General features: G+C 47.8%; 1 long non-coding RNA gene across 1 annotated transcript; it reads right to left on the bottom strand.

The window, feature by feature from the left end:
- Positions 1-650: 650 nt before the first annotated feature.
- LOC141568217 (uncharacterized) lies at positions 651-12,109 on the bottom strand. The gene is made up of 3 exons (XR_012491269.2): positions 11,970-12,109; positions 11,334-11,435; positions 651-1,385 (listed from the first exon to the last, which is right to left on the bottom strand). It is a non-coding gene; the product is annotated as an uncharacterized LOC141568217 (long non-coding RNA).
- Between the last annotated feature and the right edge of the window lie 1,064 nt (positions 12,110-13,173).

Here is a 13,173-nt window from a genome sequence, read left to right as displayed (position 1 = left end):
CTGTCTGACATACTCCACTCAGCACAACACCCTCCAGGTCCATCCATACCACTGCAGATGGCAAGAGCCCATTCCCTTCCCTGGCCGAGCAACATTCCATTGTATATATGTACCACCTCCTCTTTATCCATTCATCCATTGATGGACACCCAGGCTGCCTCCACATGCTGGCCATTGCATAGTGCTGTGATGAACATATAGATGCACACATGCCCTCAAAGTAATATTTAGGGTTTCTTTAGATCAATATCCAGAAGTGGGATTACTGGGTCCTTCTTTGTCTCTTATTATAGTCTTTGTTTTTAAAGTCTATTTTGTCTGGTACAAGTATTGCTACCCCAGCTTTTCGTCATTGTTGTTGTTTGTATTTTCACGAAATATCTTTTCACATTTCTTTACTTTCAGTCTATATGTGTCTTTCAATCTGAAGTGAGTCTATTGTAGGCAGCATATGTAAGGGTTTTGTTTTCTTATCCATTCAGCCACTCTACGTTTTTGTATCTATGGGTATGTTTCTATTTTGTTTGTTTGTTTTAATTTAATCCAGTTATATTGGAAGCAATTGTTGATAGATATGTAACTATTGCCATTTTATTATTCATATATTTATTTATTTATTTATTTTCTTAAAGAAGTCCCTCTAACATTCCTTATAATATTGGTATGGTGGTGATGAACTTCATTAGCTCTTTCTTGTCTGGAAAGGTCTTTATTTGTCCTTGGATTTTATTTTATTTATTATTTGTGTAGTATGCAAGGAGGTTTTATTAGTGATACATTCTCAGGGAAGAGAGTGGGCCCAGCAAAGGTGGGAGAGAGAGAGAGCAAGACAGAGAGAGAGAGAGAGAGAGAGACCTTGTCCCGAGGACTTACAGTTTGCTGGGTGGGGTGAGGGAGTTACATATTGATTGGGCGGCAAAAGTGGTGCTTGCTCTTCCACGGGAGGACATGACCCCCTAAGATGGGTGGAGGTCTGTTGACTCAGAACCTTATCTTGCTCCAGACCACCTCTTGTCATCTGTTGTTGTAAAAACAGAGCCGTGGCTGGAGCAGTTCATCAAAGCTGGTTATGAGCTTTGTCTGTAGGCACCAGGGACCCCTCCCACCCTTCCTCCTCCTACATTTTCTAACTTCTACCTAACATTTTTTCCCCCTCAAGTATTAGGAACCCAAATCTTTGGGAACATTGGGGTGGCGACCGCTCTGGCTGCTTCCTGCTGTATAGGGATGTTGAGACTTCTTTGGGTTCCATCTGCTTGCTAACTATTGATCGGAGGAGCTGGAGGGAAGTGTCCATCCATCTGCCCGTGGTAGGTGTCTGAGCTTGGAGTCCCAGGGGTCAATAGTTGTTCATGGCGGTCACGTGTAACTTTATAGTCTCTATTCTAGAAGAGATAAATTTAATTAGTAACTTGATTATCGTAATAACACTAGTGTGATTAACAATGGGGCTGCAAAGGGAAGAAGTAACGATGTGAGCCATGAATTTGAACCCCTGTATGAGGCTGAGGTTTTGATCCTAGTTGCGGATTCAAGGATGCTCTGAATGTTCTGTTGGATTTGTCCTGATTTGTTAACATAGAAGCAACACTGTTCCTTGAGATATAGGCATGTTTCCCCAGCTGAGGCTGTAAGGAGGTCCAATCCCTTCGATTTGGGAGGGCGACTCCCCCAAACCAATCCAATTGTTCTTGGAGAGCCGCAAGTGTTTCCACTGTTTTAGTTAATGACTCAGTCATTTTCTGTGATTGGCGGTGGTGGATTCCTAACGTAGCATCCCCTACCACTGTTCCCATAGCAGACAGTACCAATAAGTGATATTAGAGGAATAAGAGGACCGGCCATCTGGAAAAGATGTCCTTGTCCTTATAACGGGAATGGGAGGGTGGTGTTTTCCCATGCTCTGGAAATGTCAGGGAGAATATACCCAAGAGAGCAGATTTCTCTCCATTGTAGAGCATGCCTGGGACCCACAAATCCAATAGTCTCCTGTAGAAGGGGATATTTCTGCTACCAAAGAAATCTCTGTGAATTTAACTGGCTGGGTTTCTACAGAGATATATTTGCCATTGACTAGTTGTTTGTTTCTTGGGTATTTAGTACCCACCGTTGTAATTCCTGTGCTGCCAGTGAGGCTGCAACCAGGGGGTCTATTGGGGGATTGTGGGACCTTGCGCTATTTATGAATTCAGTAAAGATAGAGCCCCTCTTTAGTCTAAAATGTATGGCAGTTCGAGGGCTGTGGTAAAATTATACAGTACTCCCTTTCCTGTGGGAGGAATTCATTAACTTGAAAGGATGGTTGCCTTGGCAATAAGCTTGTCCTTGGATTTAAATGGTAGCCTTGCTGGGTAGTGTAATCTTGGTTGTAGATACTTGCTTTTCATCACTTTGGATATTTCCTGGCAATCTCTTCTGTCCTGCAAAGTTTCTGTTGAGAAATCAGCTGACAATCTTGTGGGAGCTCTCTTATAAGTTACTAGTTGCCTTTCTCTTGATGCTTTTAGGATTCCCTCTTTGTCTTTAACCTGTGCCATTTTAATTACAGTGTGTCTTGGTGTGGGCCTGTTTGGGTTCATCCTGTTTGGAACTCTCTGCACTTCCTGGACTTGTATGTCTATTTCCTTCACCAGGTTAGGAAAGTTTTCAGTCATTATTCTTCAAATAGGTTCTCAATCCCTTGTTTTCTCTCTTCTCCTTCTGGTACTTCTATGATGCAAATGTTGTGACACTTGATGTTGTCCCAGAGGTCTCTTAAACTATCCTCATTTTTTTTTTTTAATTCTATTTTCCTTTTGCTGTTCTGATTGGGTGTTTTCTGATACCTTGTCTTCCAAATGGTTGATTCGATCCTCTGCTTCATCTAGGCTGCTGGTGATTCCTTCTAGTGCATTCTTCATTTCAGTTATTGTATCCTTCTCTTCTGACTGGTTCTTTTTTTATGGTTTCTATGCCTTTTTTAACTGCTTGCTATCTCTTTGTTAAAGTTCTCACTAAGTTCCTTGAGCATCCTTATAACTATTATTTTGAACTCTGTATCTGGTATGTTGCTTGCCTCCATTTCATTTAGTTCTTTTTCTGGCATTTTCTCCTGTTCTTTTGTTTGGGACATATTTCCTCATTTTGGTTGCCTCTCTGTGTTTGTTTCTATGTATTAGGTAGAGCTGCTGCATTTCCTGCTGGGTTGCCATTTGTAGTAGGTGCCCTGTGGGGCCCTGGAACAGTCTCCCTGGTCACCTGCTCTGGGTGTTCCAGGAGTGTCCCTTGTGTGGGTTGTGTGTACCCTCCCGTTATAGTTGAGCCTTGATTGCTATTGACATATCAGTGGGTGGGACTGAACCTCAGGCTGGTTGGCTGTGTGGCTTGTCTATGTCGACAGTTTACATGCTGCTGTGAGAGGGGCTTACCCTACTGAGTGGGATTCACCCCAGTGGGCTCTGGTGCCTGTTGAGACCACCCTTTGCGTGTGCCACTTATGGGGTTAATTGTACAGTTCTCTGCTGTGGTCTGAAGCCAATCTCCAAGTATGTTGGTTCTGAGGCACCTTGGAAGGGGCTCCAGTGCAGGCCTAGGTCAGCCACTGCCTGTGACTGGCCAGGGACTACCTGGTAGGAGCTACAAAGTGATCCATGGTTGGCCGTTGCCTGTGCTGGACCTGGAGGCATATGGGAGAGGCCATGGTGCAAACTGAGGACGGCTGCCACCAGTACTGGGCCTGGGGTAGCTCTGCAAAAAACCAGGACACACTGAGACCTGCTGCTGCCTGCTGCTAGTTGCCAGCTCTGGTAAAGTTCAGCCTCCAATAGAGTCTCCTTATGGAGTTGGATGTGGTGGGGTCTCAGTCAGTCAGCATGGCAGAGCAGCAGAGCTCACCAGACCAATTAGATTCCGATTTAGCCATAAATGTAGGGGGCAGGCTCAAGACAGGAAAGATGGTGCCCGCCTGCCAGCCGCATGAGAACAGAACCCCACAGAGGGAAAATGGAGACTGTCCTCTAGCCTGTGCCTTGAACCCACACACCTCAGTCTGCCCTCCCCAGCTGCATGCCCCCGATGCTCCCCAAGTCACTGTCCCTCCGCCAGAGCCCAACGTGAGTGCCTGCGAGTGAGTTTGTATGGGCCCTTTAAGAGGACATCTGGGTTTCCTGCCGCCTTCCATCCCACCTGTGCAGGTAGAATTCCCACTGTATTTCAGAGCCAGATGTTGTGGGAGCTCCTCTTCTGGGCACCAGTACTCTGGGGAGCCTGGTGTTGGGCTGGGGTCCCTCGCTTCTCCAGGGGGAATCTCCCCGGCCAAGATATTACTCCTGGTTCTCAACCATCCCAGGGAAGTTTGGGGCCGAGCCGTTTAGCGTTTCCACCTCTCCTACCAATCTCAACGTGGCTTCTTCTTGATATCCTTAGGTATAAAACTTCTGTTCAGCTAGACTTCAGATAGTTCTTTAGGTTGATTGTTCTATAATTTAGTTGTAATTTTGATGTGTTCACGGGATGAGGCAAGCACAGCATTTATGTACTCCGCCATCTTGGATCGTTCTCCTAAAGTTAATTTTTTTTTTTACATTAAAAAAAATTTTTCAATTACAGTTGACATTAAATATTATTTTATATTAGTTTCAGGTGTACAGGATAGCGGTTAGACATTTATATAAATTACAAAGTGATCCTCCTGATTAGTCTAGAACCCACCTGACACCGTACAATTATTACAATATTATTGACTGTACTCTCTATGTTGTAGTTTACATCCCTGTGACTATTTTGTAGCTACCAATCTGTACTTCTAAATCCTTTCATCTTTTTCACCTAGCCCTGCAACTGCCTTCTCATCTGGCAACCATCTGTTTATTCTCTGTATCTATGTGTCTGTTTCTGTTTTGTTTGTTCATTTATTTTGTTCTTTAAAATCACATATAAGTGAAATCCTATGGTATTTGTCTTTGTCTGACTTACTTCACTTAGCATAATACCCTCTAGTTCCATCCATGTTGTCCCAAATGGTAAAATTTTATTCTTTTTTATGACTGAGTAATAGTCCATTGTATATACGTACCACATCTTCTTTATCCAGTTATCCATTGATGGGCACTTAGGTTGCTTCCATATCTTGACTATTATAAATAGCGCTGCAATGAACATAGGTTTGTATATATCTTTTCGAATTAGTGTTTTGGATTTCTTTGGCTAAATACCCAGAAATGGACTTCCTGGGTCATAAGGTAGTTCTATTTTTAATTTTTTGAGGAACCTCCATACTGTTTTCCATAGTGGCTGCACCAATTTGCAATCCCGCCAACAGTGCATGAGGGTTCCCTTTTCTCCACATCCTTGTCAACACTTGTTGTTTATTGATTTATTAATGATGCCATTCTGACAGGTGTGAGGTGATATCTCATTGTGGTTTTGATTTGCATTCCTCTGATGATTAGTGACACTGAGTATTTTTTCATATGTCTATTGGCCATGTGTATGTCCTCTTTGGAGAAATGTCTATTCAGGTCCTCTGCCAATTTTTTAAAATTGGATTTTTTTTTTTGTATTAAGTTGTATGAGTTCTTTCCAAGCAGCTCTTAAATATTGCATTCCTTATTATGAGCAGTGAGCTAAGGAGTCCTAAAAATCCAAGGAAATTTCCTAATGGGAGAGAGAGAGAGAGAGAGAGAGAGAGAGAGAGAGAGAGAGAGAGAGAGAAGCAAATAGACAACAATAACAAAAAAGCAACTAGGAGAAAATACAAAATATGCAGGGGAAAGAAAAGGGGAAAAATAACTATTCTTACCCGCATAGAGATAAGACAAGTTATTAAATCCATGGAACACACACACACACACACACACACACACACACACACAAGTATATAATTCAGAGAACAAAAACAGCTATTGGAAACTAAAAAACATTATAGCAGAAACGAAAAGCCAAACAGAGTATAACACTGAAGAAATCCCTGAGAACGCAGATTGAAGTAATAAAGAGATGAGCAACAGGAAAGAACATGTAAGAAAATAATTAGATTTCCAATTCTGGAGACTTATTATTTGATTAACAAGAGTTTCAGGAAGCAAGGACAGAGGAGTGATAGAACTACTAAAGACATAATTCAGGGCAAATTTCCAGATCCAAAGGGCATAAGTTGCCAGAAAGAACCCACCAAGTGACTCTAGTGATGACTGAAAATAGAGCCACACTAAGGCAGGTTAATGTGAAATTTCAGAACACTGGAGGCAAAACTAAGATTTTACAAGCTTATAAGGAGAAAAATTAGTAAATGAAAAAGGCATGAAATGCCTTCAGATTCTTGACAGCAACATTTAAAGTAAGAAAACAGTGGAGCAGTAACTTCAAAATTTCAAAGGAGGGCAACCTCCAACCTAGATTTCTATACCCAGCCAAATTACCAAGAAAGTATGTAAGTACCTAATGAGAATCTCTTAATAAAGACATTTCAGACAAGCAAATCCTCCACCAAAATAGGAAAATAGAGCAAGAAGAGGAAGACAAGGATACAAAATCCAACATGGGGTGTGTGTAAGCGGGAGGGAGATACAGGAATCCCCCAAGGAGATGGTAAAAGGGGATGACCAGACACAGTGGGAAACGAGTTCCCATTGCAGGAGCACGACTCAAGAGCCAGGTCAAATGCTGTTGTTGCCGTTATTCCATATTTTTAATCTATAGACAGAATGCCCAGGTGAGGCTGGCCCAAATTCTCATATGTACTTGTCTTCACCATGTGTTTCCCAATTCTTGCTCTTCTCTCTGTGTCCTGAGACCTGGAGCATAGAGGTCACCCATTTCACTCCACATAAATGTGTCCCTCTGCCCTTACTCCTGAGAGCTGCAAGTGGTCTTTAGAAAGAGAGTCCAGATGGCCCAGCCCCCAAGAGTAGATTCCAATTGATCATCTGGTACTCGGTCCTCCCCAAACCCAAGTGCCCCAGTTCTGAAGAATCCTGTTTCCCCTGCCTCTAGTATCCCCAGAAAGAGCTCTTAAACTCAGACTGGCGCCAAAGCCTTCTCCTAGGGACCTTCATTTTACAGTGATCTCACACCCTTTCTTATATAGCCACATTTGATGTGCTGTTCAGTGTTCCAGAACAAAGCTGTAGATGACACAGGAGTAAGTCCATAGTTGCTGAAACGGTAAGGAAGGGCAAGGGGATGAATCAAAGGGGGACAGTGATTATCTGGGGGAGGTGGATGCAGAGAGGCTTCTAACATGCTGTTCACATTGAACTTCTTAAGCTGGGTGGTGGGTACACAGGTGTGCATTTTGTCGTTACTCCTCAAATTGGGCATACGCATTTTACACAGGCCTCTGTGCTCATTATGTATTTCCAAACAAGAAATCTTCATTTTAATGAGTAAATGCATTCAGTGCAGGGCTCAGCACACAGATGGTGCTCCAGGTGGGGCCATGAGGTCCCTCTTCTCCTGGGCTTGTCCTTCAGGGCTGGACATGGTTTTCAGCAACTGCCAACTGCTTTCTCCTCAGTTCAGCTCAACACCATCCCTCCACCCCCCAGCACCCACCAGGCCTGGCCCATGCTGACTGCTGAGGACTCTGTGTTGATCAGAAACCTCTTCCTTCCTGGGGTGAGAGTGAAGGTGTGTAAACAGAGACAAATGTCATGCTGGGAGCCTTGACCTTCATGAGGATGTGTAGGCTTAACAGTTTTGCAGGAAGAGGCCACATCCAGGCTGAATTCATCGCATGCTAAAGCAGAGGGAACTGTGCTTGCGGGGCATCTCCCTGAGCAAACCAGATGGCTCACTTTGGGGGCCTGGCATTCAGATAGGCCAGCTTTCAGGGGCAGGAGTGTTTAGGCATCGGCTGACTTCACCTGTTGGAGATGGAGGGCTATATGAAGGTGAAGGGACAGAATTGGTGACTGAAGTATAGACTGATGCCCAGGTTTCTTCTTAGGGAGACTAGGTAGACAGTGGGGCCGTTCCCAGAGCCAGAGACCTCTGGGGGTAGAGCAAGTTCAGGGGGCAGATGGCGCATCTGCTTTTAAACTCCTGAAGTGTGAGGTCTCTGCAGGACGTCCAGGGGGGCTTTCCAGGGGAGCATTTGGCCAAATAGATCTGGCATTCAAAAGAAGGGGGATTGAGGGGAGAGGAGCGAGAGAGAGATGGGAGTCATGCATGGACATGAGGTCACCCAGGGAAAGTGAGCAGAGTGAGAAGAAGCAGATGGAATGCTCTGATATGAAAGGGCAGGTGAGAGAGAGGGACACTGACACACAAGCCAGAGCAATAGGAAGAAACTCAATGATGAACAGTGCTGCAGACGCAAGGGACGAGAAAGCTTTCAGAGGGAGAACACTGTCAAGTGCCACAGAAAGACCAAGTAAGGGCAGAACCACGCACAGTGGAGCAAAACCAAAGCCCAGGTGGACATCGGCTGCTTGCCTGCCCAACAGCCAGTCCCTCTGTCTTGGGTCCAACTCCCAGAAAGCAGACCCTGAGATGGGTTTGTGCAGAGGTGATTCATGGAGGGAGCATTCCAGGAGAAGAGGCGTGAGGTGGAGGAGAGAGCAGGTGAGGAAAGCTGAGTGTGGTCTCGGCTGGGGACTGGCTTCAGCCTGACCCACGGGAGCTCTGGAGTGTAACCAGGACCTCGCAGTTTGCCCCTCCTGGGGCGGGGGCCATTTTACCCTCCCCCGCCCCCAGCTGTTCATCATTCATTGGCTGTGGGTTATGAGGAGGGTGAGACCTCCTGAGTTACGCAGTTCCCATTTGGCCTAGGGCTATAGGGCAATACCCCAAACGAGGGGCAGTTGTGAGCAGCGGGGACATGGGTGGGCACTCTGGGAGTCTGGGTGGGCACCACAAGTGTCCACGACCTTCTGCCAGCCACCATCACCTGGAGATAAGCGAGGTCCCATGTGCTTGAGTAAAACCACCCCTTCCGCAGCTTCCGTGCTTCCATCTGGACCCCAGATCGTCAAGGCCACCCTCAGCTGGCCTTGTCACCACCAGCAGGAGAAAGTGGGATCCCTGAGACAAACCCATGACCCTCCCTACTTCCCACCACTACCTGCCACTATAGACCCAAGACTAATCTCATTATGCTCCTCCCTCTGTATGTCAAGTTCACTCTCTCAGGCCAGCCCTTGTCCCATGCAGCTCATACATCCCCGTATCTGTGCCCCTCCCCCACGCCCTAACTCCCCACATCCTCCCATGGCCCTGTTCACCAGCCATGCGCAGCACCCCCTGGATCCTGAGCCTTTTGTCTGAGCTCTCCCTTGACCTTGCTCTGAAATGGGAGCTCCCTGGTCCTTCAAAGACAACGTCACTCTTTCCAGCATTCCTCCCCTTATAATCCTGGGTGATTTCAATTTCCAGGTGGGTGATTCCTCCAACACCCTGGCCTGCTCTCCTCCAATGATCTTGACCTCCAGCCTACCCCAACCACCCACTCCCATGACCACACACTAGACTCTGAGACCCAGGACTGTGAGTTCCACTTGCTCCCGGAACACAGTTCCAAGCCCCCACTCGGCAGTCACCACCTCCTGTCATCCCAGGTGACTTCCTCCAGTGCCCATCACAATAATTCTTCAAATGCTGGGATTTACAGTCCACCCCCGTGTTTACTGTTCATCGACCCCTCTCGTCCTGCCTGTCCCCTGCCAGCTGTGTGGTGGACACCCAACATTCTTGGCAACAACGGACAGTTTCTTCATCTTCTCATCAGACCGACGTCTCAGTTGCTCCCCAGGATGTGGATCGCAGACTGGCCATTCTTTTGTGTCTTTGTCTTATGCTTCTGTCCATGTCTGCCCTTCGGACAGTTCTGAGAGTGGGCATTGAGTTTCCTGCCCTGTACTCAATGACGGAGGGTTGGAAGGATGCACGATTCCTCTCTTGTTCCCCGCCCGGTTCTAGAATATGCTGCCTTTCCCCGAAAACAAGGCGCCACAAAGGCCCTGGTGACTCTGTGGCAGAGGGCTAGGTGCTGAAGGTCTCATACCCCTTTCAGAGCCACAACAGGCCTGAAGCGACTCAGGTGGGATCTGCTGGCTGGTGATGGGGATTGGGGTGGGGAGTTGTGGGGAGCAGGCAGCTCTAAGCCACTTTTCCAGGCTCTAGACAGTGCCCCCCAGCAATGTTTCTGCAGACTCAGGGTGATGGGTGCTGCCCTGGAGCCTCTCCTCTCCCCAGGTGGGAATGTGGGGACCCCTCCCCTGCCTTCCCCTGCCCCCTGCTCCAGTGCCCTTGCCTTCCCTGGGGCCTGTGTGCTGGCCGACCCAGGAAGCACTTCACTTAGGTACCCAGATGGCACTCAGCCCCTCAGCCTTACACAAGGACGATGGACCTGTCCCTCAGCTGTTCTGACGTGGAACTCCCACCAGGCTGAAACTTGGTGCAGGACAGCGAAGACTGGAAACACACTTTTAAAACGTTGACGTTTTGTCCGAGTTCACCCTCCTCCGTGCTCCAGCCTCCCCGAGAGAGACCTGCACTTAGGCCCTTTTTCTGTGACTCTAACTTTGGGTCGCCGAGGAGCAGTGAAATGGGCTCAGGGCCCAGCTGTCCCGGGGCTCGGCGCCAGGGCTCTGTGCCGACCTTGTGCTTTGAACCCGCTGGCACGGCCCCCAGCACCTAAACGCTTTATGAAGCAGCCAAGTCCCAAGGCCCTGTCCCAATGAGCTGTTGAACTTGGGGAAAAGGACTTTTTCTCACTGGTGGCATGAGTGGCCCCTTCTCTGATGACAACAGTGACAAGTGCATGACTCCATGGAGGTCACGCCACTTGCAGGGACATCACAGCTGTCTCCTGAATGGCGACAGGACAGCTGGGCCTCCGGCTGACACCGGGAGGTGAGGGAAGTGAGAACTGCTATGTGTGGTGCGTGGGTGGGTGCCGGGCAATCTTAGGAAGCATCCTGTGAGGGAGGAACTGTGCCCCCTCACAGAGGAGGGAATTAAGCTTTACAGAGGTGATGTCATTTGTCCAAGGTCCAACAGCTAGAGAGTGGCAGAGTCAGGACTTAAACTCGGGGGGGCTGATCCCACCCGGGGTGCAAGGCTGCAGGGCAGGGTGATTCTCCTCCATCTCTGCCCACCCCTCCCCGTTCCCCATTTCTGAGGTTGGTTTCTATGGTGTTTACCATAAAGCCAGAGGTTCGTTCATTCACTAAACCAATACTGTGGAGCACTTGCTGTGTGCCAGGCACTGCCTTAGGGTCCAGGGACACAAACAACCCGTGTCTGTCCTTGGGGCTTCCATTCCAAGGCAAGTGCACAGGGAAACGCAAAGTATTCTGCTACGCTGTCACCAGCTGGGACAGGCAGTGATGTCTCGTGACCGAGTGACTCACCTTTCCACGTGTGACCCTAGAGCCAGCATTGGGAAAGTGCGCTTTCCTCTCTCGGTCTGAGTCCTCATCCCTCAGTGGAAACGCCTCTCCGCTCTGAGGGCCCTGTGAGGGGCGCAGGTAAATGCCATTTATAAGCGGCGATAGCCCCCCCAATGGGCGGTTAAGACCGTGCATTTTTTCTCAACGCAGCTATAACTGAGTCTAGCCAGGTTAGGGTACAGAACACGAGTGGCCCCCAGGCGCCCATCCACAACCCAAACTCCTCCCTTCTCCTTCGTGGTAACCGCGATTGCTCCCCTCACTTGTAGGTGACCTCTCCCTTGCATTTCCGTGTAGTCTGACAACACCGATTGCACACTTAACACGGTTTGTTTGGCCCTTCACGCAAACGAGTACTGTGTGGATTCCTTCTGCGTTTTCCTCTCCACCAGGGTCGTGTCGGTGAGACCCACCCATGTTCCCAGCAGCTGGCGGCGGCATTCTCCTGGTTATGGAACATTGCAGTGCACGATGACACTGCCCCTGCCCATGCGGGCGGCTGACGGAGGTCACCTGGGTTGTCTCTGCTCCCTGGCAATTGTCAGAAGAGCTGCCCAGAACAGGTGCCTGCAGACTTCCTTTCTCTGGAGCATTTACCTGAGAGTGGAATTGCCGGGTCACGTGGTTTGCATTTCTTCAGCTTTAAGAGATAAGTCAGCACTCTTTTCCAAAGTGGCTGCACTGACTTCTGTCTTCCCAGTGGTTCTGGAAGAGCACGTCGCGGCAGGATCAACGAGCATTTGCCTGACCGTGACTGCATTTGGGCCCCTTCCCACCCACAGAAGCCCCTTGCACTTCGTCCTCTGGGAAGTTCCTGGTCAAGTTCTGTCACCCATTTTTCTGTTACCATTTTTGCCTTTTCTCATTGATTTATCGAACCTCTAGACACCAGTGCTTTGTCAGTTTTTAAAAAATTAACCTTATCAGGGTGACATGGGTTAATGAGATCATATGAGTTTCAAGTGCACAATTCTCTGCTCGGTCACCTGTGTGGTGCACTGTGTCCGCACCACCCAGAGCTTAGTGTCCTCCGGTCCCCACGTACTTGACCCGCTTTAGCCTCTTCAACCTCCCAACTTGGTCAGTTTCGTGTGTTGCAAATATCTTCTATCCCGTGGCTCGGTCTCTCTCTTTGATTGTGTCTTTTGATATACAGGCAGTTTAATATACTTGAAACTATCAGTAATCTCTTTGAATTGTCAGTGCTTTTGTGTCTTTCTGAAGAAATATTTTCCTACTTCAGGATTGTGAATATAGTCTCCTGTATTATCTTCCACATGCTTTACGGCTTTGCCTTGCATGCTGCAGTCTTTAATCCAGCTGGAATGGATTTTTGAGGATGGATTTTGGTAGGAGCACAATTTCACGTTTCCCCTCATATAAATGGCCTGTTGTCCCAGCACCATTTATTGGAAAGTTCATTCTTCAGTCCTGGCCGTGCCACGCCACCTTTGTCTTAAATCAAGTGTCCTTCTAGACAAAGGTCTGTTTCTGAGCTCTTCAGTGTGTGCCCCTAGTTAATCAGCCTTCCCTGCACCAACCCCACACGGTCTTAATTGCAGAGGTTCCTGATATGCCCTGATAGCCGTAGAGCATGTCCCTCCCACCTTTTATCACTTTCTGTTTTGTCTGCTCTTGTGTCTTGCAAATGTCACCTTCAATGAGGCCCATCCTGGCCAGTCACTAATTCTGAACACGGCCTCTCTCTGGCCCCTGGCAGTCGGCAGTAGTGGCCCCTTCACCCTGCCCAGCTCTTCACATTCCCTGAAGCATGCTTTCCTATCCCACACTGGGAAATCAC

This window comes from Rhinolophus sinicus, chromosome 1, assembly GCF_057876585.1.
Source record: "Rhinolophus sinicus isolate RSI-liver-muscle chromosome 1, RSI-T2T, whole genome shotgun sequence".
NCBI lineage: Eukaryota > Metazoa > Chordata > Mammalia > Chiroptera > Rhinolophidae > Rhinolophus > Rhinolophus sinicus.
This window is presented reverse-complemented; position numbering and strand designations above follow the sequence as displayed.